The sequence below is a fragment of the Eumetopias jubatus genome, unplaced genomic scaffold (assembly GCF_037043125.1).
Source record: "Eumetopias jubatus isolate StellerSeaLion01/CBP00866 unplaced genomic scaffold, mEumJub1_p1.0 scaffold_5, whole genome shotgun sequence".
In the NCBI taxonomy this organism is placed as follows: Eukaryota; Metazoa; Chordata; class Mammalia; order Carnivora; family Otariidae; genus Eumetopias; species Eumetopias jubatus.
In genome coordinates this window covers 33,219,101-33,244,279 of record NW_028274811.1, presented here as the reverse complement: position 1 = coordinate 33,244,279, position 25,179 = coordinate 33,219,101, and the positions used below count along the sequence as shown (strand labels likewise).

The 25,179-nt window shown below is 50.5% G+C and overlaps 1 long non-coding RNA gene across 1 annotated transcript; it reads right to left on the bottom strand.

Annotated features, from left to right (window-relative positions):
- Positions 1-549: 549 nt before the first annotated feature.
- LOC114209475 (uncharacterized) lies at positions 550-24,799 on the bottom strand. Its single transcript, XR_015768162.1, has 2 exons — positions 24,710-24,799; positions 550-725 (listed from the first exon to the last, which is right to left on the bottom strand). It is a non-coding gene; the product is annotated as an uncharacterized LOC114209475 (long non-coding RNA).
- Between the last annotated feature and the right edge of the window lie 380 nt (positions 24,800-25,179).

Below are 25,179 nucleotides of genomic sequence, written 5' to 3'. Positions count from 1 at the left end.
TAAAACAAAAACAGTCTGAAATAGAGAACTGCTGGTGGCCAGAGGGGAAGTGGGTGGGAGGATGGGATGGGTGAAAGAGAGAAAGGGGTTAAGAGGTACAGACTTCCAGTCCTAAGTAAGTGGCAGAGATGAGAAGTACAGCACGGGGAACACAGTCAATAATACTCTAACACGCTGTATGGTGACAGATGGTGACTGTACTTATTGTGGTGAGCGATGCGTCATGAGCAGAACTGCCGAGTCAGTGCGTTAAAAAGATAGATACCTTGGGCGCCTGGGTGGCTCAGTTGGTTAAGCGACTGCCTTCGGCTCAGGCCATGATCCTGGAGTCCCGGGATCGAGTCCCATGTTGTGCTCCCTGCTCAGCGGAGAGTCTGTTTCTCCCTCTGACCCTCCCCCCTCTCATGTGCGCTCTCTCTCTCTCTCTCTCATTCTCACTCTCTCAAATAAAAATTAAAAAAAAAAGATACCACTTCACACCTATCCTCGGTGCTAAAATGTAAACATCTGCAGATGCAGTATTTTTCAAACAAAGAAAAAATGGAATGGTACAGCACTAATTGTTTATTGCAGGAACAGAAGGCAGCGGGCTGGAGGGAGCACTTGGGGCCCGGCCACTCAGTCCAAGGTGTCCAGGAGGCAGCAGCAGCAGAGGGCGGCCCAGCACGCAGCCAGGGCTGCCTGACATCCGGTGTCCGTCTTCCTTTCCCGTTCCATCACGTACACTGGGGGTGGGGCGGGGCAGGGGAGAGAGAGACCCGGTCAGAGGGGCGTCCCATGCAGCCAGCATGCAGCACCGGCCATGGAAGACTCCAGAGGGCCAGCTCCGGGAGGCGGGGAGCCATGCCTGTCTGGTTCACGGCTCCATCTCTGCTCCGGTGCCTGGCACACGTCCGGAACTCATGTGCGAATGCAGGGGACATCTGCTCAGCACCTGTCAGACCACGGTTTCCTGCCACCTCCCCTTCCCCAAGCTACAATGAAACCCAACCCAGGACTGTATGTGATGCTTGTCCGAAGTGACCCAGTTCGTAGAGAGCCCTGCCCTGTAGCCTGGTGTGGCAGGCACTGGCTGAAAGCTTTACACATTCTCTCATTTAATCCTCACAATGGCTCCATATCGCCCTCATCATTTATAACTCTCAAACACTATCAGCAAGTGTGAACTGGCAGAATCCCTTCGAAAGAAAGTGGGGGGGGGTACATACAATTTTTGACCCACAAAATCCACATCTAGGATTTCCTACAGAAGTAATGGTCTCAGCGTTCAGGTATGTGAGACTGCCACGGTATCCAAATAACCCCAAACAACCACCTCCGTGTCCAATGGAGACTGACGAGCTAAATCAATGCACACTGTAAGGCAGAAAAGGAAAACAGCCATTAAAAAGAACTAGGTGGTTCTTCCATATTGCCAACAAATTAAGCAAGGTACATAAGCACGCTTTGATCTGTACAAAGAAAATACACACATATACACAAACATGTTTCGGAAACAATACAAGAAACTTAAAGGTCAAGGTATGGCGAGGGGTGGAGGATTTTACTTTGCATTTTACATTCTCCTCAATCCAGGCTTGTATCCGGATTCCAAAGCCACACTCAAGGCTGCTTCTGGACTGTCACCGCCGGGTCCCACCGGCAGGAGGGAGGGCCTGTCCAGTTTCTGCACACCTCGGCCCCCTTCTAGCCTCTGCCCCAACTGCTAGCTCCCGGGTCTTTGGGGGCAGCTGTCACTGAACGCCCTGGGCTCCCTTCCCCATGTCACTGTTGCTTAGACATGGCCACCCCCACCAACCCCCGGCCCGGCTCCATCTAATCTGCGCTCCCCGTCATTCCTGCTCCTCTCACAGCCTGACCTGGCCCCTGGGACCCAGAGCCCCACCTGACACATATGCCTTCAGTGCAACTCTGACTCCTCTCAGGCCTTGCTCTGTCAGGTCCGGGCAAAGCCGGTGAGCAGCAGATTCAAATCACTGCTCCCCACTCCCTCTGAGGAGCTCGGACACCAGAGACTACTCCCAACTGGTAATACTTCTAAGGCTGAGCCCCATGCCTGGCCCCAACTGCCCACTGCCAAGGTTCCTCCCCCTCTAGCGACAGCAGCAGGTGGCACTGCATTAATTACCACACCAACGCCAGCCTCGTCTGCTGTTCCCCTTCAAGTCTGGGTTCAGGTTTGGGCAGGTGTCAGAAGCCCACCTGAGCCCAGGCCTAGAGAAAGAGGGCACCGAGTGAGAAGGGTCAGTCCCTGCTTGCGCACACCCGGGAGGACTCCACAGTCTTCCAAGGGCCATCTTCAGGACCCCCGACCACCCCCGTGGCTCCACTCTTCGCTCACCCCCTGAAGGCGAACATCATGCTCTTTCTCTTCTTGCTTCCTTAGCAGAACCCCTCCGTTCACCACGCCGCCCCCAGCCTGTCACCTCAGCAGTGTCGTCGGGAACTTCAGTGCCTACTCATCGGACCCGGAAAGTAGTGCCCACCGCCCCCCTTGGCCCTCTCTTTTTTTTTTTTTTTTTTAAAGATTTTATTTATTTAATTGACAGAGAGAGACAGAGAGAGAGGGAACACAAGCAGGGGGAGTGGGAGAGGGAGAAGCAGGCTTCCCGCCGAGCAGGGAGCCCGATGCGGGGCTCGATCCCAGGACCCTGGGACCATGACCGGAGCTGAAGGCAGTTGCTTAACCAACTGAGCCACCCAGGCGCCCCCCCCTTGGCCCTCTCTTGATACCAGCAACAAGGTCACTAGGCTCGTCCTCTCCATCTTGCAAACATCCCCTCCGGCTTTTAGGCCCTCCGACACCAGCCTGGATGGCGGGGACACGGGATGGATGCCACCTCGGCCAAGGCACCTGCCCAGGGCTCCTGGACTCCACCCTCATCACTCCTGTCTTCGTCTCTGGACTGAGGTCTGTATGGCCCTGCGCATCCACGGGCAAAAACCCCACTGCTGTCCCCTTTTACAGAGGAGGGAGCTGCTCAAGAGAAGTCCACATGGTCTGTCCAAAATCAGCTAGAAGGCAGCATTCACATGTCTGTGTCCTGACTTCTCACGGAGCACACTCCCACTGCTCTGCACTTAAATGCCCATCACTCACCCCTTTGCTCGAAACATCCAGGCTTGGGGCACCTGCGTGGCTCAGTCCGTTAAGTGTCTGACTCTTGATTTTGGCTCAGGTCATGATCTCAGCGTCGTGAGATGGAGCCCTGCATTGGGCTCTGTGCTGGGCATGGAGCCTGCTTAAGATTCTCTCTCTCTTCCTCTCCCTCTGCCCTCCCCTGCCTCTAAAACAAGACAAAACAAAGCATCCAGGCTCCTCCTTCCGACAGCACTTTCTCTGTGGCCGCGGGACTGCTCAGTCAGCTGCAGGGATGGGATCCCAGGGGTCTGGATCAGCAGCAGCTCTGCCCAAGCCCACTGTCAAGACCAAATGTCTGCACTTTGCAAGACCCGGATCATACCTGCCCGCCCCCACGAGGAAAGCTGCTCCTCAGACTCGCGCAGCGGTGACTCAGTCAGGCTCCTACATCACAGTCCCTTTCAGGAGACCTCGGGGCGCTGTGTGGCGGGGGGGGGGCCGGTGCTTCCTCTTCGTGAGTCAGGGAGCCCGATTCCAGGCACACGCACAGTGTGAAGGCTAGCGCTTGAATGACTGATAATCCAAAGAAAAATGTTCATTCTCTGTGCTGAATGTCCTCTGGGTTTCAGACACCGAGGCCTGTCTGTGGTGGGTCCAGAACTCTGGTCTCTGGAAAGCTGTGTGAGGACAGGTTTGCTGTGAGGAGGCCGGCGCCCACTCAGGGCTGCATTCACAGGGCAGAGGGGCAGCACCCCCTGCTGAGGTGGGCAGATCGCCTCGCCCAGGCCAGGCCATGCAGGAGGCCAATGTATTCTACGCGTCCAACACACGCAACACAGCCCACAGGGGGCACCAGCTGTGTTCTCAGCAAAGCTCTGCCGCCCCCCCGCCGTCTCCCCAGTCTCCTCCTTACAGCTGGCCCCAGCTGTTCCGGCATCTCTTCCCGGGAACCTGAGGTTCAGCAGGGAGAGAGGGAGTGTAAATGAGTGTGTGTGAGTGCGTGTGTGTGTGTGTGTGAGAGAGAGAGAGAGAGAGAGAGAGAGAGAGAGAGAGAGAGAGGCAGTGGGATTCTCATCAGATTCTGGAGATGAGTTCATAGAGAAGCAGAGAAGGAACCCTCCCTACCTGACACTGTTACTCCAATTCAGGTCACTATTCCCAAAGACACCCTGTTCCAATTTAGTGGGAGGCACCACAATTAGGATTTAAGAACAGAGATTTTAAAAAGACGTTATCAAATTGGATTTAAATATAGGCCATCTATGCACTGGCCACATAACTTTGGGCAGGTGACCACCTCTCTCAGCCTCAGTTTCCCTTGCTGCAATAGAGGAGGAACACTGGTAATCTACATCCTACAGGTTGCTGGGAAAATTAGGAGATCAGGCCCGTAAAATGCTTATTAGCACAGTGCTTCATGAACTATAAAGCTCTCAATCAATGTTCTCTGACGTTATCACCATTGTTCAAACGACCATGACCCGGCAGGCAGACCCCTCCCCTGACTGAGCGGGCCTCTGGCAGATAGCTCCACGCAGGCAGAGAGGGGCTCTCACCCAGACTCTGGGCAGAAGCCTCAGAAGGAACAAGAGCCTGGAACAGGCGGAGTCACAGGCTGCTCAGGGAGCAAAGGGTCCTACAGTAAGGAAGAGCAGGCTCTTCGCTTCTGAGGACCTAACAGGTCCAGGCCGAGGGAGGGGCAGAGCCCAAATCCACTCTGAGGGCAGGGGGCGAATGATCGGAGCCAGGCCCCATTTCTAGCAGGCCCATGCTGCAGGGGGTGTCTGTAACGAGGCTCAAGGCCCTGCCTCACCCCAACCCACGCATGTACATACGCAGGTGCCCGTCACATCTCCTCTGGCCTCAACCGACTAGAGTCGGGGTCAGGGGGCCGTGGTCACATCTCTGGGAAGTAGGACATGAGAAACTCAGGGGGGCCTGGGACAGGGCAGCTTCCAGGGGCAGGGAGCTGGTATGCTGAGTCTGGGGCGGAAGGAGAACCTGGCCAGCATGAGGACTAACGGGACGGCAGCACAGGGCTGTAATCCAAGGGCCAGAGACACCTGTGTCCGGACTGGCAGGCCCACGCCTAGTGACAGCCCATCCCACCGACTGAAGGCCCCGGCACCCTGGGCTCCGGGGCCACCCATGGCAGCAGGAAGCCCCACTGTGAGCTTCTCAGGCACCTGCCAGTCATCAGGCTTCCCGTACAGACAGCTGGCCTCTGGGTTCTGTGGGTACACTCCTTGAACCACCTCTTCCTTCCCTCCCCGCCCCCAGAATGGCTCGCCTGCCCCGGGGCAGAAGAGCGTCCCCTCTCCTGCGTCAGCTCCAGGAATAGCTGCCTGATTCATTAGCCGGGCCCCTCCCAGCGTGGAGGCCAGAGACCTAGCTTGAGGTTGGGTTACTGTGTGAACGGCTCCTCTTCCACACCCCACCCCTATCTTTCTGACCCTGAGAAGCACCTGATCTGCTCTCTGGCAAACTTGTCCCTTCCTCCTCCAGCATCTAAAACAAACCCAAATAAGGCGACCATCGGGGGACTAAACAGCCACGGTCCTTGAAGTACTGATGCCTTTTCTCAGCTCAGCCCTAGCCCAGACTCATGTACACTCACTCCTTCCTTCTTGGTTTGGGCCCCAGGGTGGCTTGCCTCGACTCGGCCCTCCCCTTTGCCTCTTGGAACCTCAGTGTCCTCACCTGTAAAAAAGCAGGGTTCATAGCAGTATCTGTAATGAGGCCCCAAAGAGATGAAAATGCATTGGCAACAAGATACGGCTTGACCCTCTCCCCTCCTGGGCCCGAACAGTGGGAGAAGCTAACAGTCAGCCCTGAGAAGAACAGAAGACAAAAGGAGCAGAGAATGTCCTCCTCCTTTGCAACGCCAAGGTGCATGGCCCCCACTACCTGGGGTTCTGAGCATCTCCTCTGAGGGGCGTTCCTGACCCAGCGCAGCAAGATCTGTCTGTCACTACAGTCATCCGAAAACAGCCTTAGAAATATCAAGCAGTGCTTAGGAAGGCAGTACTGAGACAGAGATGGGCCCAGGCGAGTGTTTGGAAGCAAAGGGAAGGCTCCCCAACGGTCCATGCTGATGAGTGCCCAGGACAGCTTGGGGTAAGAACAGGAGACTTTGCCACAGTATGCCAGCCATCTTTTCATTTTCCCTTGTGTCACTGGATCAGAACAAGAACATAGGATTGTCTCAGAAATGGCTGCTTTATCGTCAGCGTTTCTAAATGCCCTACCTAGACTCAGAGTTCCTCGAGTGCAGGGAACAGGCCTTCTCTGTGCGCTGCACCCCACCCCCCAGCCCCACCTCACAGGAACGTGGGGTGGGGGTAGGGGGATGGGAACGAGGAGCATGCAGTTTCCTTTAACACGCAGGACCAAGAACCTTCCAGCCACGGACAAGGAGGCTCGAGTAAGCAGAGGCAGGGTCCCGGCCCCATTTTACAAGGGCTGCACAGCCCACGCTCTTAGGTCATGGGCTCAGAGTCCACTGGGGCACTGGTAATTCATAGTGTCCTTGACTATGCAGAAAAGCTCAAGTTGGCTCACCTGTGGATTTGGGGGAATTTCTAATAAGAAATTAAGAGAAGAACCATACAGCTATCAAGAAAAGATTTCACACCCAGCCATCTCTACTTCCTAACTGAACCAGTCTGGCAAATGCAGAGGGACACTGGCCTAAGGAAGTCTCCTCTAGAGGTAGAGAGACCCATGACAGGACAGCTGAGTCCAGCAAAGGTCATCACCTTCCAGGTGTGTGCACCTCACCGGCTGCCGAGGGTCCCAGGACTAGGTCTAAACTGGTGCAGGGAAAACCAGTCCTTGTGCAAATGCCAAATGCCCAGGTATTTCAGAAAAATATTGCACACCCAGAGGAAAAAAATTTACATATAATTCTAATAATGCTAAATGCTGTACAAGAACCAGATAAAATGAAAACAAATGACAAGAACCAGCAGACATGGGGGAGAATACTATGCCTCACAAAGCTGCCGTGGGGGTAAAACAGGAGGCCTCAACAGCCTCAGGTGTCAGTGGGTTCAGGGCTCTAGGTCCCAACGTGGAGCCAGATCTGGGGACAATGTCAAAAGACCAGGGCAACTTGGGTCAGGAGGGGCAAGCTCAGAAAAAGCCCGCACCCCGGAAGCAAGCCAGCTAGAACAAGGTGCACTGCCTAGCACCAGTGCCCACCAGCAAGTGACAAGGTGCCTCCACGATCACAAAGAAGCGGCCAACTAAGTGTAGTCGATGACAGGTAATACACAAAACTGGAATTGTAACACACTGCAAAAACCTATCAAATATCAAAATGAAGCATGATATTACAAGTGACCAGTGGTGCTTAAGTCCGAGTCTAAAATTAGATGGTGAGTAAAGCTCACTTTTGACCTGCAAGACTCACCCTCAGCGGGGGAAGGGCAATTTATCAGAAACTGACCTTCAAAGACATCTTGCTCTTTGTGCTTTAAAACTCTTACCCGTAGGAACTGAAAGCATGAACCTGACCAGGTACTTGTGCATCCATGTTTATAGCAGCATATTCACGGCAGCCAAAAAAAGTGGAAGCACCCCCAGTGTCCCTCGATGGAGGAATGGATATACCACACCTGGGGCTCCTGGGGGGCTCAGTGGGTTAAGCATCCGACTCTTGGTTTCGGCTCAGGTCAAGATCCCATGGGTTGTGGGATGGAGCCCTGCGTCCCTGTGTCTGGCTCCTCGCTCAGCAGGGAGTCGGCTTGGAAGATTCTCTCCCTCAGCCCCTCCCTCCCTAAGGACGGGAGGGCAAGGAAGGCGGTTAATGCACAATCTATTATTTCATACCCTGCTGAGCAGAAGGAAAGATGCCTGGAACCAGGGAATCGCAGAAACAAAGCAAGGAGAGAAAGAGAGAGATCAGAAACCACAAACTCCCAATGTCCCTGGTTCTTGAATATGAGACAATGCTGTCATGATTTTGGAAGCTAAACAGAAATCAGAAAAATTATTATTTTCCTGGTTTTCAGGCACTGGGTTACAGAAAAAAAATGGAGAAGTAGTACACTCTGAGGGGAGCTGGCTCTTTGGAACTTGCCCAAAAGAGATTGCCAAGGAGGTAGCTGTTGGGTCCTACCAGTTAGAGCCCAGGCACAGGCTGTCCTGTTATCGGCCACGCTGCTCTGACTCACGCTCAGTGCCGGTCTCAGGAGTCCCATTCAAATAGGACCGGCTGCATTTTGTAACAAGGTAAACACTGCCGTGTCGTTTTTACTGAACACAAAGTGTGTTCTTTATCTTAGGTACACAGACCATAACTGGCTTCAACACGTACGAGATTCTGTGTTACTGATTAACAGTCCTAGCAGATCTCTTTATGCAAAACACCCCTGGCTGTTTCCTCCTTCCACTGTGAGGCTTAATTGTGCAAAAGTAAAAGAGCTGTGTTTTCACCTGACTGCACCTCAGGTTAGAGCCCTGGTGAGGACAAGGTGAGGTCTGAGGTCAGGGATGGAACCGATGACCATTCTCAGTGAATGTGGGTGGGGAGGTGATTCAAGGCAGACCTCAAGGCAGACGGTCCACCCTTCCTAGCTCCCTGCCCACCATTTCAGAGCAACCATGGCCATGTTTGTAGATCTGGAAAGAAGTGTGTCACTTAGTCACCCACAACAATCCCTGCTGTTTCTGTAATCCTGCCACATGCCAACATCGACCCAAAAGACAACAATAAGGGGTGCTCACCCATTGATATGTGACATTTGGTGAATGTAAGGCCAGAGACTCCCCCAGTAGAGAAAGGGAGACAGAGGGGTGGCCTGGTCTGTAGGGCTGTGACTTCAACTCTGTTAGCCTGGAGACAGGGCTGGAGTTTAGGGGACCAGCTTCCTTCTGTGGTCAACTGATGAGTTCTAGCTAGCTTGTTACTGAAGCCCGAACAAAAAAGTCTCTAACATGACCAACCACCTTTCCATTGCCAGAAAATTTCCATTTCCAGAAAAGACAGGCTAATCCTTGCTATGAAAACCCTCAAGTGGGAAAGTAAGTGCGCTTAACCTTGGAGATGGAGGGGCCATGTGGGGAGCCTCCAACGTGTCAGGAATGACAGAAGGCATCTGACTGCTCCCCATCCACTGAACAGACTTAAGCTGCCCAAAGCAGCACCACCAACTATGGAGAACAGGAGCATCTCAGCAAACTCCGAAAGCCTAGCACATTGAACCCTCTTGCAGCTCCGCCATCATGATCGACAAGGGAGCCCCTTCCCCAGATCACAGCACAAGCAGCACCGAGAGATTGCTCCTGGGCCTTATTAGGAACACTTACCAGGAACACTGGAGAGAGGAGGAGGGGGGGAGAGGGGGCCCTAGAGCAGGGTACCCTGGGGTCCACTCTGGGTGTGACCACCTATCCCAGGGCTCAGGTTCCTCACCTACAAAATGGGGACACTAATAGGACCTATGCCCTCCCTGAGTTCTTCAGGGACTAGTATACAGCAGGTACTCAGTATTATGTTAGCTGCTGTTATTCCCCCCAAGACAAGAGATCTGAAGGTAGGAAGGCAGGGCTCCCTAATTGCTGAGCACCTGGAAGCAACACAGGCCTAATATAAAGCTGGTGGGGAGACTCTAAGGACAGTTTTCACTTGATACAAGAGTCTTTCTGAAGAACAAACAAAGAACTCAGAAATGGGGTAAAAGAGGCATCTACTTCTCCTTGGCATTACCCAAGCAAGCTACAGGTATAGACTTAGCTGGCTATCCTCTGAAGCAACAGCAAAGCATTACTAAGAAAAAATATGAAGACCCTATCAGTTTTAAGCTCTTAAGGAAGGGAGTCAATCCCTCTTCTGTCAGCTGAAACCCTTCTAGAGACCTCGCTTAGCATAAACTTTCTTGCAACGGCTGAGAGCAGTCCTTGGTATGGGAACCAGGCACTTTATCCCAGAGCGGATCAAGCCGACCAGGAGGAGACCTTCAGAGTCAAGCAAGTAAAGGGAGTTCAGGGCCCAGAGGCTGGCTAACCCAGGGAGAGTGGACCCCACAGAAGATGCCTTCTCCAGATAGGCCTCTTGGGAGCTTTTTCTTCAGATCTATAGGTACAGGGCATCTTGCCCACAGCCTTGAGGAGTTCGTGGTTACCTGTGGCTGCCCAAGGGAAATTGGATGGGTTTGGCGGGGGGGGGGGGGATATTGATCCTTCATAAAACTACCCATGATACACACCCCACCCAAAAGCAAAAATCCATTTTTACCCATTAAGAACTCAAATACAATCTTGTATTCTCTCTAAAATCTGTCAGGCTACAAATATCCCAGGCTACCAAAGGCAGTCATTTCAAGGGTAAATGGAAAAGCTCAGAGGGAACCAAAACACTACCAAAAAAAAAAAAAAAAAAAGTCTAATAGCGATTTTTCCCTAAGGAAAGTGAAATCTTTCCCAGGCTACTCCCAATTTATGGCCTTCAATCGGATGTGTCCCTGGGAAAAGGGTCAGATGCTTGGGACCCCAAGGAGAAAGCTCTCCGCGTCACACACACATCCCAGGAGCATCCCTAGTAGGACAGTGTGTGCTCCTGCGCATGTGCGTGGAGCGGGGGTACGGTGGGGAGAGGGCTCTATTTTCTTCTTCAGCTGCAGAAAGCCTTTATATTCCAAGGGCATCTCTAGAAGGGGCGCCGCCTTTCCGATCAGGATCTCAGCCTGGACATACAGGTCACCTTTGATCAAAGGAGGAGAAAGCCACTGAGCCCAGCAGCGGGAAGAGGCGGGGAGCAGCAATGGCCTCTCACAACCAAAAGAGCTGCAGCCTGACAGCAAGCAGCAACAAGCTTCCTGATGCAAGCTGGGAAGGCTTTCCATCAGAGTCTCAGAGTCGACAGGAAAATCACTGTTTCCTGGAGGAGGGGAGCCAGGCAAGTCTGGAACAGAAGACCAGGGCAGGCTACAGGTACTGCCAGGGTCCATCCATTGGTCTGTCTCTGTGGGCCCCTCAGCCCCCGGCAAACTGTTAGCTCAGCTCAAAGGGCAGGGGCAGGGTCGTCTTCACCCCCGTACTCCGCCAGGGTCAGCTCCTGGCCGAGAGAGGGTCACCAAGGCACCAGGGTGATGCCTGCGACATCAGCACAGTCCATTTACAGAGGGGGAAATTCCCTTAGCCTCTCTGTGGCTCTGTTGCCTGGCCTGAACACTGGAGACAATTAAAATAACCCACCTCTTGGGACTGTTAGGAAGAGTATATGATGAGCTCCTTGAAAACCAGTTAGCACAGTGCCAGGCGCAAAGTAAACAGACAACAGATTGTAGCTACTATCATTGCTGTTATTCTACGAACTAAATAAAAGGCAAAAAGGAAAAGCAACCTATATTCTAGAGTTTTACACCGTACTGAGATCTTTCAAAACAGCAATACTTTGTATGTGTGGGGGGGGGGGGGCGGGGGAGACATTCCTGCATGAAGTCAGCAGTGAGGGACTGACGTCTAAAATGAGCCCTCAGGGGCCGGAGATGGAGCCTGGCATCAGGCTCCCTGCTCGGCGGGGAGCCTGCTTCTCCCTCTGCCTGCTGCTCCCCCTGCTTGTGCTCTCTCGCTCTCTCTGACAAATAAAATCTTTAAAAAACCCCCCCACACACACACAAAAACCAGATACCCAACAACACTTTTATATAGCATTAAGGTAGCTGCAAATACCTTCCCTGAACAGAGACTAACACACTAGTTGAATTTCAACAAGGGCTGCATCATGAAAAACTGAACACAGGGCAAAAGATTCATACCAAAATGTTAAGTACTATCTCTGGAGAGCAAAATTACTGGTATTATTTACTTTCTATAAGGAAGAGCTAGCTCTGTAATTTAAAAAGTTATTTTAAAACCAAGGTCATGTTTCTCTGTGAGAGAACCGGGGTGTAACCCAGAAGCAGCAGCCTGGGGTGTGGCAGAGATGCCCTAAGTCAGGGTATGGGAAAAGCCATTCTCCTGGCCCCCAGTCATGCTGGATGGGGTCACTGCCCCAGGGTAGCAGCTGTTGGGATAAGCCCTCAACCAATGATGTAGACACCGATCCTCATCATCTTCACTAGGAGCATTTTAATCTTCCTGTGTCCCTGGGGAACCACAATATAGGCCGAACAGAGATTCTTCCCCCCTGTGGCTAACAACACTGACCACTGGAAAGCAGGTGCCAGGTATCTGCAGGCGCCATAACACACCGGTAGGGGTATGGCCAAAGCCCAGGAGTCGGCCCCTCCAGCACAGCTAATGCCTGGTTCCTACCTGGAAGGGTATGTTCTAGGGATAGATCGCTGTCACTCTAGGTGACCCCACTCTCACAGGGAGGTCCCACCACCATGGTCTTGGCTCCAATCCTAGACACTGACCTACGATGTCCCACCTGCACCTTCCAATTTCCCTAGACGCCTCCTACACAAAGCAGTTTTCCCTCTTACGCCCACCAAACCAATTTCCTCATTGTTTATATCAACATAACTTTGAAAAGCTTCTGCAAGAGGTGAAGTGAATGTAAAGGTCATGTTTCAAGACTAGGTAAAAGGAGTCTTCGGGCAGAAAAGCCAGGCCACACCAGGATGGAAGGGGGTAAGAACAACGAAGCAAACCGGTCCGGGAGCCGGTGAGACTCCCAACCCTGCCGTTCCCCGGGCCAGCCAGGTCTGGCCAACCCACCTGCTCCCAGTCAGCAGACATTGAGCACACCCCACCAGCCAGCTCAGTCAACTGCATCTGCAAAGAGCAGTTGCCTTTTTATACTCCATTACCCCTGAGTGCTGGGCAGGCCAAGGATGTTGAAAAGGCAAAAGAGAGTGTTTTGCATAAAATATTTGACCAAACCAGAAAGCATCTCGATATCCAAAAAATGGAAAAATCCGAGGCCATCTTTAGGAGCCTATGGTCCGTCAGTGTCTTTGTGAGCATAACGTTTTCACACGACGCCCAGGCCCATGACACCTACAGCAGTCTCCAGAGGGACTGCATCAAAGCGCTGGGCGCTGCTGAGCAGATCTGTCAAGTTAAAGACTGAAGTCACAAGTGTTGGAACAAGAGTCAAAGCTGGTACCAAGAGCCCTGTACATTCACTCAAGGCCAAGCTCATCCGCTTTCATGAAAAGAACAGAAGAGAGTTGCAGTTGAGTGTCCCCAGAAAGAACATATCTTACCCATAGAGCCCACCTCCTTACTCCTGCTAACCATTAATGCTACCGCTAATTTTGACGTATTTTAAGGATGTTTCCTAATGGAAACATGCAAAGAGCATAAAAGTTAAGAATATAGTTTGAAATCAGACAGACCTGCGTTCAATTTATGGCTCAGTGAGTTACTTTCTGACTTTAGGCGAGTTACCTCCTCTCTCTGAATCTCCGTCTCCTCATCTCAAAAATGAGAAACCACCGGGACTGCTGTATGGATTAAATTAGATAATGTAGACAAAGCATCTACAGAACAAGATCTAATTAGAAATGGTAACATTTATTTAGTGCCTGGCACAAGGGAAAAAAGAATATGAAGGTAGAAAAAAGTTTTTTACTCATTCATGGGAGGCCACATGACACAGGGAAGAATGTCTACTAGCTCTGGGTCAGATGCCTGGGGGACCAGGGGCAGAACATCATAACTTCTCTAAGTCCCCAGTTCCACATCTGTAAAATCTAGGAAAATACCACCTAGCCTGAAGGACTACAGCAAGAACTGAAGCCATGTCCACAAAGCTCTCAGCCCCGACTCAGGTTCTCAGGCGGCTCACGTGTTGCCCAGTAAATGGCAGACACTCAGGGGCTTTGGGGTTGGACTGGTTTTGAATTCCAGCCCTGCCCATTCCTAGCTGGGTGACCATGAATAAGTTAGCCTTTCCTATGCTTCAGAGTCTTCATCTATATGATGGGGATAAAAAAAGACCTAGATCAGAGGGCTGTTCCCAGGACTAAATGAGTTAATATATAAAAGTGCCTGACATATAGTAACCACTTAGGTTTTAGGTCTATTGTTTAGCTAGTTTTTATTATTTAATAATTAATAGTTACTATTAAATATTTTAAAACTTGGACCAGTGGGACTCAAACTTCTTGTTGCGCTTTTTCTTTTTTAAAATTTTATTTTTAAGTAACCTCTACATCCGACGCAGTGTTCGAACTCACAACCCCAAGATCAAGAATCGAATCCTCCCTGACTGAGCCAGCCAGATGCCCCTCTGCTGGTTTTAATATAAGGACTGGTTATCAAACACCCAGATTCTCCAGTGCCGGACTGAAACAAAGGCTGTCCAGTCAAAGGTCGCGAGGGAGTTCTATACAGTTCCAAGTTCCCAGAGCCTCCTTCCAGGCAGGTCATCAGAAAAAGTCATGTATTTTTCAGCTGCTGATGAAACAAATTAGGAAGTCCTTTTCCACCACTGGGCTCAAAAGCAATGGGCAACTTAAATTTTTCATTATGCAGACTCCATCTCAGTAGCTCTCAAAGGAAGGTGATTTGCACCCTGAGGAAATCTGGTAATGTCTGGAAACATTCTGGTTGCCATAACTGAGCAAATACTCCTGGCATTTAGTGGATAAAGGTGAGGGATGCATGAGACTGCCCCACCCATCCCTAACAAAAAAATTATCCAGTGGGGGTGCCTGGCTGGCTTGGTGGGTGAAGCACGCAACTCCTGATCTCGGGGCTCTGAGTTCAAGCCCCACAATGGATGCAGAGATTACTTAAAAAATAAAACCTTTAAGGGGCACCTGGGTGGCCAGTCAGTTAAGCGTCCAGTGCTTGATTTGGCATGGGTCACAATCTCAGGGTTGTGAGATCGAGCCCTGCACCAGGCTCTGCACTGGGTGTGGAGCCTGTTTAAGATTCTCTCTCTGCCTCTGTGCCTCCCCACCCTCTTTTCTCTGCCTCTCTCCCCCTCTCAAAAAAAAAAAAAAAAATCTTTAAAAAAAATTATCCAGCCCCCATGTGAACTATGAAGTTGAGAAACCGTGCCCTGTATACAGGAAAGCAGCTTCTCGACAAAGTAAGGGGGAGGGGACAGAATACGCCACGACTCCGCACTACGATGGCAGCCAGGTGCAAACGACACATGCACGTTAGCAAGAACCGCCTAAGAAATAAAAACGCAAAAATGATTTCAGACGATGGTGTATCTGGACTATGTGCAGTATTAAAAAAAGATTTTCTGCATGAGTTGTTACTAAGTTTAGGGGCCAGAGAAGAAGTGAGGGCCAGCACTAGGTGGAGGCAAGAATGACTCCAAGCTCCATCGCTCAGTTCTGATCATTCGCACAGCTGATGGCCAGCCAGTACCATGACAGAGCTCCAACCCGCTGAGACACAACCAGGCAAATAAATGAAGACAGTGAGGGAGGGAAAAAGTAGTGCAAACAGTCTTTTCTGCAAATTCAAGCCCAGAGTTGAACAGCTTAGAAAAGCTTATTCCAGAATCTCCCCTGTCCCCTCTCCTGCCTCTCTCTAAACTCTTCTTCATCTTTAATGAGTCAACAAGAAGTTACTAGGGAATCAAACAGTCAAATTAGACAGTCTCTGCTATGATGGGAGACTTTAATTCTGTAACTAGAGCCCAGATCACAAAATTACAAACCAATGGAGGATGGAGAGCTGACCAGACTAGGGGGTGGATGGCAGCACTCAGCACCACCGAAGTGACCCATGAGCAAGATGGCAAGGATTTAACAGGGGTTACCTGAGCCAAGAGAGGCGTGAAGGCTTTTCACAACCATTCAGAGGAAATACCATTACAAAAGCCATGTTGGAGGAGAGGCCTGGGGAGGCTGAGGAACCGAACCAGAATCCGGCAGCAGGGCCACACCATGACGGGCCTCAAGGCCTTTTGGAATACTGGCCTTTCTTCTAAGAATACTAGAAAACCATTAATGAGCGTGAAAGAAATGTATAAATCCTTCACTTGTACAGTTCCTACTCTGGCATGCCCAAAGGTTTGGGGAGGAAACTGCTTCTTTATCCTCAGTTAAATCAAAACCTCCGGCCTCTCACAAAGAAACCCAGGCCAGTAACAAAGCGTCCAAACTAAATGGAAGCCAACAGAACAGTGCAAAGAGAAGGAACAGCTTCCCCTCCAAAGCAAGGACCAGCAAGTTCTCAGCCCAATGGACCATTAAGGCCTATGTCCTCTGGGGAGGGAAAAGAGAGCCCGCAAGACGGCTGAGAGAAACAGCTGATGTCAGAGCCCTTGAAAAGAGCCACAAATCCCAGGAGGACCTCATAAGCAGCTCATCTTCCCCTCGTGAGGGGCCCTGTTGAGGATGCATCACAACACAGTCACCTCTCCCATTTGCCTCCAGCTGTGTGCTTTCATCTGCATAGGTCCTGGGGAGTCATTCAGTAGATCTTCCTGAAGTCCTACTAATGACCAGCTACAGTGCTGGGTCTGGGGACCCTACTGCCTCCATCTCCTGCCCCTTCCTTATTCATCTTCCTCCTCCTCCTTCTCTAGAGGCCTCCATCCTCCTGGCCACTGCATGTGTCTCCTCCTCAGAGCAAAGAGTATACATGACTAAACCCACTTGCTTGGGTCAGAAACCACAAGCTTCTCCATTCTGACAGGACTGGCTGAAGTCTTCAAGATGCTGGCACAGCCCCATGTTGAAACCTACGGGTATTCCAAGGAATTCCATGTAAACGCCATTTGGGTATCAGAAGATTCAGATGAATGACCCAGGATATGGGCTAAGAGAGGCAAGAGGAAGGACAAAGGTTAAATAGATTGAACAAAGAGAAACTGAGGCTAAGATAATAAAAGAATATTTTGCAAAACCATTGAAGATGTAGGAGACCAGGATAAACTGGGAGGCCAAGAAGGAAGAACCAAAGAGGCACAAGTACACCAAGGGTACTTCAGACCTCAGCCAGATTCAAAGGCAGCGAGGGAGCAGCGCCCAGGGCCCCTGGCACAATCCTAGAGGCGAGGCCAGTGAAGCGGTGTCAGCACAGAGACAGGCTCTCAAGTCAGCGCCAGGACTAGAGTTACTAGTTATTAGATTACTAGCTCTGACCTGGGCAAACTCACAGAGCTGTCACGCCAATTAGATGGTAGAGGAGATACCGTGTTTAGCACCAGCAGAAACTCAGCTAGCAGCAGCTCCTGAGGACCACTGCCAGGATTCAGTGTAGAGCAGCAACAGAAACCCGACATGAGTAAGGCCTGAGGGAAAATGACTCACGAGACACCTGCGCAGGGAAGGGGACACTCGACCATTCAACAAACAGCAGGAACTGAGTACTGAACCTAACGTACACAGGTGCCTGCCATCGAGGAGCTTCTACCCCGGCGGGAGGACAAAGGCAGCCAAGGAACACAGAAGAGTATGACATGGGAAGGTGGATGAGAAGGGCAGGAACAGGGAGGGCCCAGCTGGGGTGCCGCATTTAGGTGGAGGGCGAGCGGAAGCAGCAGGAAAGGCCTCTCTGACTAGGTGACTGCTGAGTACGAACCAAAAGAGGCCACAAGGTGTGTAGCTTTCTGAGAAAAAGCGAAGGCCCTGAAGGGCAGCCTGAGAAGGGGGTGCAGAGTGTGCAGGACGCTGCTGGCTCTGAGTGGGCCTTGCTGGCCAGTGGAAGGATTCTGGCTTCTACCCTTCTACCTGGAAGCTCTCAGGGGTCAGGGCAGAAAACAGACAGCAGAGGCGGGAACAGGAGGAAGGAGACCAGGTCTGTGGCCGTGACTGCGCAGGAGGACTTAGGAACTGCCCCAGTTGCCTCAGCAGGCCGGTGGGCAGACAGGGAATGACACTCAGCAACTGGCTTCCCCAGCTTGCCCCTGAGGGCTTCCGGGCTTCACTGGGCCTATCCACCCACAAGCAAAAATTCAGAAATCTGTGTGGACTGAGGGAGAGTACTGACTTCCTCACTGCCCGCCAATGTGCCACAAACTGTACAAGGAATAGTAGTGTATTTTTCACCACAGTCCTGTAATCCCCATTTTACAGAAAAGGAAACGGAGGCTGAGGGAACCAGAGAATCCACCTGGATTCCTAAGCAGCGCAGCTTTGGGTGGCCATGCTGGGACACTGTCATCTGATACCTGACAAGGAAGGTCCTGAGTCGGACTTCATCTCTGCTGGGAAGGCTTCCCAGGGCAGTGAAAGGGCACAATCAGAGTTTCTGACGAAAAGAAGCATAAAAGGCTCAAACAAGCCACGCTGTAATTCCACACCCCAAGCCAGGTAGCCAGAGATGCCAGATCGTTACATTCCTTCCTCTTCCGTCCTCACGGCGACTTGAGGAGAGCAGTGTCAGATACCGAGAAGAGCGTCCAGAAAGAGAAATATGCCATTCTATCACCACCCTGCCCCCACCTGCTGACCTTGGACTAAAGGAGAGGCCACACTGAGCTTCTGGTTGGTTGGCCAGTGACCCAGTAGGGCACTCCTGGAACAGGCACTCCCTCCGCATCTGCAAGTTACGAAGAACCTATATAATAAGGTCACTTTTAGTTTCTGATGGACAGGCCTAGAAACCTGGTTCAAAGGCCAGTTGGGCTTTTGAACTCCATGGGGACATCTCAAGGACTCTGCTGAAATAGAATTCATTCCATTTTTTAAAAAAGATTCTATTTATTTATTTGAGAAAGATAGAGTGAAAGAGAGCATGAGTGGAGGGTAGGGGTAGAGGGAGAAGCAGACTCTTGTGCTGAGCAGGGAGACCCGATGCAGGGCTTGATCCTAGGGCCGTGGGATCATGACCTGAGCCGAAGGCAGGCGCTTGAACGACTGAGCCACCCAGGCGCCCCAAATTTATTTCACTTTATTTTTTTTAAATCAACACCTTGCCAGATTATCACAGTCCTAACCCAGGAGAACATGTACAAAGCCCTGATATCTGGACTCCCAAGAGGTAAATAGCACGGGAAGGGGCTCCAAGGTAAAGGGGCCCGGACAATTCACATGAATTCACAACCACCTTTCAAAATGGCGGTATTTCCACTCATCCAACACGCATTTCCTGAGCACATACGATGTGACAGCACTGCTCTAGGTGAGGCAGAGATGCAGGAGAGAAAGACAGTCACTGCGAGGTTTCCAAGGTGGGGCAGGCATGGGTAACCTGCCCAGGTCCTGGTGTTAATAAGGGGAGTTGAATCCAGATTAATCATACTCCACTTTGCCTCTGCTACTCGGAAGCTGGTATCCCGCTCTGAGCTACCAGGTTTTTGTGTTCGTTTTGTGGCAGTCGGGGAGATGGGAACAGGCTGCAAAGAAGGTATTATCCTGAGGCAGGCTTGAGAACTGCTGTGGAACGTGCCGGACCATAGCACTAGGATGAAATAAGGAAAAGCATTTAGCCTGGACTCAGGACTTACATCCTAGTCAACCTCGCTGACCCTGGGCAAGTCACTAAACCTCTCTGGGCTTCAGTTTGAACCTCTCTAAGAAGAGGGGGTTAGCCTAGCAAGGAATGGCAAATGGCTTCCTCTCATCCAACAACTCAAGCCTAGTCACGGTGGCTGCTCAGGGCGCTGGGGTAAGGAGGACGCTGAGGCCACGTTCGGGCTGAGCAGAAAGGGCCAGTGAGCGAGGTCTGCCAGGAGCTCGGAAGGGTCATCAACTTCGGTGCTCCTCTGAGGACTTCCGGGGCTGCTGCTGAGAGGTAGCTGAGGGGGTGTCATTTTAATTCTGGTGACCAAATTTTTAAAACTCTCTTTCACTATTTCTAACCAACCCACAGAACCTTCCTTCAATAAACAGATTTCCTGATATAAGACTGGAGATAGTGTTGTGTTTAATTTTTCCCTGTAAGCCATTCCGTAACTATGGCACCGTCACAAGAGCCTAGAAGCAGCTGTGGTAGAGAGAGTGCCTCACTGAACAGGAGGTCACCTATCACCAGGGGGACTGCTGCAATGCTTGCAAAGGTCCCCCAACACACAGGCCATGCTGCAGTGTGGCAAGCGGGGAAGTCTCTTGCCCCTCCCCTGGAATGCTGGCTACACAGACCCGTGGCTGCATGGACCCGTGGAGTGTGAAGTGCTATTCTGAGCCTTCCGGGCCTGGGTGGGAAAAAGGTCTGGCAGATCATGACACGGCGGTGATGTGAGGTTTGGGGCAATCTGGGTGAGAGGTACACAGAATCATCTGTACTACTTCTGCAAGGCCGTTCTACATCTGCAATGGCTTCAAAATTAGAAGTTAAAGTTTGTTTCTTTTTCCTTTCTTTTAAAGGAAGTCCTGAAAAAAAAAATAAACGAAAAACTAAATAAATAAAGGGCCTGGCACCTTCCACTTTTGCACACGGACACTGAAGGGTAAAGGAGCCCAGAAACCCGAGGCTGCTGTGCTAGGAGGATGCCCAGCCTAGCCCCACTGACAGGCCTTGTGGAGGAGAAGGGGGAAAGAAAGACATCAGATGTGGGGTTTCTGGATCTTTCGGATTTGAAAGAACAATTATTCATTATAATGAACCAGAAGTACAAGATTTTGCTGAAAACAGAAATAGCTGACAGAATATGGCTGAACTTAAACGTTCAAGGGAAATAAGAGGGGGAAACAAAGCCATTAAGAGTAGAGAAGCCCAAGACTGGTTTGGAAAACACATAAAGACAGTAGCGTCTAGTGATGAGCTCTGGGTCTTGTAAGTGATGAATCACTGAATTTTACTCCAGAAACCAATATTGCACTGTATGTTAACTAAAATTTAAATTAGAAAAAATAAAGATGCGGGGCGCCTGGGTGGCTCAGTCGTTAAGCATCTGCCTTCGGCTCGGGTCATGATCCCAGGGTCCTGGGATCGAGCCCCACGTCGGGCTCCCTGCTCAGTGGGAAGCCTGCTTCTCCCTCTCCCACTCCCCCTGCTTGTGTTCCCTCTTTGGCTTTCTGTCAAATAAATAAATAAAATCTTTAAAAAAAATAAAACAAAAAAAAATAAAGATGGTAGCATCTAAGTGCGGGTATCTTCTGACCCTCCGCTCCCCCTACAGTCAGGCTGCCACGGGGCTCCTATTCCCCTCTCCCTTCTGAAGCTTCTGCTAAACCACATGGCTTCTCCACACTACACACACAAGCCAACCCGACAGCACCCTTTTAGACATACTATAAACATAAAGCCTGGAGGAGAGTTTATAAATCTTGTTCAAGGTTGGAACGTACACACAGTCAACCCAGCACCCCAGTTATCATCTATGTTCCAGCCTCCGGCGATGCCATGGGGAACAGAGACAGGTCGTTCAAGCCAAGCCCTGCCCCAATTACAGAACCTCTAACTTGGGATAGTCTGTTACAGAGCAATATGTCGACCTTCCCCCTGTGGCAAAACGCCATCCATGCTGGCTGGGCAAGATCTGACTATCTGAATGGGCCTTTTGGACCTAATTCCTTGGGCTGAGGTTGGTTTCACGTTCTTCTTGGCTAAATGCTTTTGTTTCCTGAGTTCCTTTTGATACAGCATCCCTTCTTTCATTAGAATTTATCTTACCGCATATCTAAGACGATTAAAGGCATCCCCCCCCCTTTTTTTTCCTAGCAGGATTTTTGCTCCTTGCATAGTCTCTGTCCCGTCAGAGTCCCTTTTTTGTCTGTTCTGGTCACCATCCATCATTTTGGAGCCTTTACTCAGGTCTCTGGTGACCCTCTATTGTTGGTTAACACTTAAGGCTGAGATGCTGTCACCTGCAGCCTACAGAGTCCTGACTAACCGCCAATGGTGAAAGCCTACACTACGACAGTACCAGCGAGGCTGACTGAATTCAGACATTAAGGAGGCAGACTAGACAAAACACAAAAATGAAGGGAACCCAGAGAGGGGAGGTGCTCGGGAAGAAGCCTGTCCAGGGTGCAGCTGAAGCATGGGGGACTGGTAACAGCTACCAGAGGGGTGGGACACACAGGGAAAGCTTCATGGAGGAGTGACATTTTGTGTCACCTCCGAGGTGTGTAGGTTGGGACAGAGTGGGAATGAGGGGTGGGGAGTGAAGGAAGCAGTGTGGCAGGGAAGAGGCCCTGCGCACTTCTAGATGCCGATGACGACACCCTGCACTCGAAGTGGATGTGATGACCGATGAGACAGCTGGTGGCGGAGGCGGGATCTTGTCCATGGGGAGGGCTGGGGATGACGTGAACTCTGTTGGGAGCGGAGTGCAATGTGGTGAAGTGTCTGCCAAGATGGTGACCAACAATTCCTCGGGCTCCACATTCCCATGCTGTTCCTCTGGAGACCGCGTTTATTTTACACAAATGTTTGTAATGGCCGCTACTTACTAGTCTTAATGGCCAAGCATAGTGTCCGTCAACTAATGAACGGATAAAAACATGTGTATCCATAAAAAGGAATATTATTTGGTAACACAAAGGCATGGAGGACTGACAGACACTTACAACACAGATGAGTGGAAGAAGCCGGTCATAAAAGGCACACCTAAAAGCAGTAGCATCTAGTGAAAAGCACTGGGTGTTATGATTCCACTTACAAGAAATGTCCAGAACAGGCAAATCTACAGAAATAAAACAGATTACTGGAGGGAGAGGGTTAAGGAAACGGGAGCTATTACTAAAGGACATGGGTTTCTTTGGGGTGATGAAATGTTCTGGAATTACAGTGGTGATGCTCATACAACTCTGAGTATACTAAAAACCACTGGATCATACACTTGAAATGGGTTATGTGTATGGTATGTGAATGATCGCTCAATAAAGTTGTCACCAAAAAGGGTGGGGGTGTCGATGACATCTAGTTCCTCTCCCACTGAATCCAGCCACCCCTGTCGAGAGAATATGGGTAAGTGATGCTGGGCCGATTCTGGGCCTACCCATGAAAAGGATGGCAAGCTTTCCACCTTCACCCTCTTGGAAGTGAGTTGCCATGTAAACAAGCCAGGCGAGATGACAGACAACAGGTAGAGAGGCGCCTCGTGGAGGTAAACCAGGACCCCACTCGTGAATGATGACATCTTGGGACATTCCAGCCCAGCCAAGCTGACAGCTGAATTAAGTGACCCCAGGAGAGATCACATAAAACCAACTCACAGAATCATGAGAATAAATCACTGTTGTTTTAAGCCACGGAGTTTTGGGGTGCTATGCTATACGATGCATAACTGACACACCACCTCTCCAAGCCCCGGGTTCAACCTCTGTAATGTGGGAGTAAAGCCATAGGGCTCTTGGGAAGGTCACACAAGGCTAATAGCAGGCACCAGGCTCAAGAAATACTAGTTGCTATAGTTATTATTAGTAAATATCATCCCAGGAGCCCCTTGACATACTGCAAGTATACTGCCTGGGAAGCTCCATTCCCACAAGCACCTGCTACCTCCAATCGCAGGGCTTCCAAAAAACTGGTTTCCCGAGAAAAACAAAGATATGTATTTTTTTTTTACAATTTTCTGTAGTACAAAAGATGAACTTTCAACCATAAACAGACTAAGGTTCTGCTTAGATTAGCCATCTACCCAGGTACCTATCCATTCAACACACCTTTATTAAGTCCTTACTGATTACCAGACACAGATTAACAGCAGCTCAGAAGACCTTCCCTCACTTGAAACAGCAACAGTTACCACGTAGCGGGCTGTTAAGCGAATAGGCTACACACCTGCACGTCAGCTAGAGATGTACCTACAGTCGTAGATAAAATCTAAAATCATCCACCCGGAGAAAAAGGTGATCGGTACAGATTCCGAGGCCAAACCATCAGGATTCCAATCTGGAATCTGCCCGTTAGCGGGGTGACCTGCAGCATGTCATTACTCCCCTCTGTGACTTCATGACTTCACCATAAAATGGGAATAACCTCACAGGATTGTTGCAAGGATTAAATGTTAATGTAAATAAAGCTCTCAGGAGACTACTTGGCACACAACAAGCACTCGGTAAGAATTGGTGATTTTAAAAAACCTGAAGGCGCTGTAACACAGCAACTATTCTGCAAACCCAGAGGTCACAGAACAGTCCTAATAGTCACCCAGACACCTAGCACAGTGCTCCTCAAGAGGCTTCCTTTCTAATCCTTCACAGACTGATACATTTTGTAAAATGCCGATCACCTGCTTGAATGTCACAGCCATGTCCAATTGCTCTAAAAGTTCTTCCCTGGTTACTCTCACTCTCTGTACTTCTCACAGCTGTCCACAGACGGGCACTTGTCTGCACAGCCGACTTGGAGTAGCACTGTTCCAGCACACAAGGACTCACAGGCCTGCTGAAAACTCAGCTCGCAGGTTCAAGAGAATTATGAAAACACAGCAGTAAAGAAAATCAACCCAACAGCTGCGGCAAGAGGATGACTTGCGGGTCAACAAACCGAGACAGAGAATAATCTCGACTGGCCAAATCTAAAAAACAAAACTGGCTGCCAGGGCAAGAACCCATCTGGTACTTTCCCACCTCCCAGGACTCCAGAGGGTGCCCCTGGGGAAACATGTCAACCAGGAAGTCATCAGCCCCAGAGGAATAAGAGATATAGAGAAAGTAGGCAGAACTGACTCAGGCCTCCCGAGAAAGAAGTCCTTCTCAGGAGTTAGAAACCACCCTAAGCAGTCACCAAGCTTTGGGAACATCGACCACGGCACACAAAGGCCTGAGTTCCTTCTCTGCCAAACAAAACATGCAAACGTTTCCTCTGGTGACGTGGGACTGTGCCCATGCACACCCACATATACACACACCCTGTTCCCAGTACCTGTGGTTTTAGGAGGCTCCTGAGGTCCGCCCTGCCAGCCATACTGTGGGTATCCTTGGTAGGGGTACCCCTGAGGAGGTGGGTAGGGTCCCCCCATAGGTCCTGGAGGGTAGCCTTCTGGTCCCATTGGTTGTGGTGGATAAGGTGGGTACGGGGCCGTCGGACCAGGGCCCGGATATGGTGGAGGGTTCCCTGGGTTCATCAGGGACCTGCAGAATGTACCTAAGAGACAAATAACGAAAATTATTTTCATCTAATCCGTGGAAATCATTAGGAAAAAAAATTTCAACTCAAGAGACCATTTACAAAACACCTTAAAGGTTACAAACCTCTTGTAAAACCTTCATTTCTGCCCATTATTTCTTTCTCACCATTCCCACAATGGACAAGTATCTTCTGTACCTACTTCTTTGCCTTCTGCCTGCCTTCCTCACTAGACTGTAGGCTGTGACAGCAGGGATCAAATCACC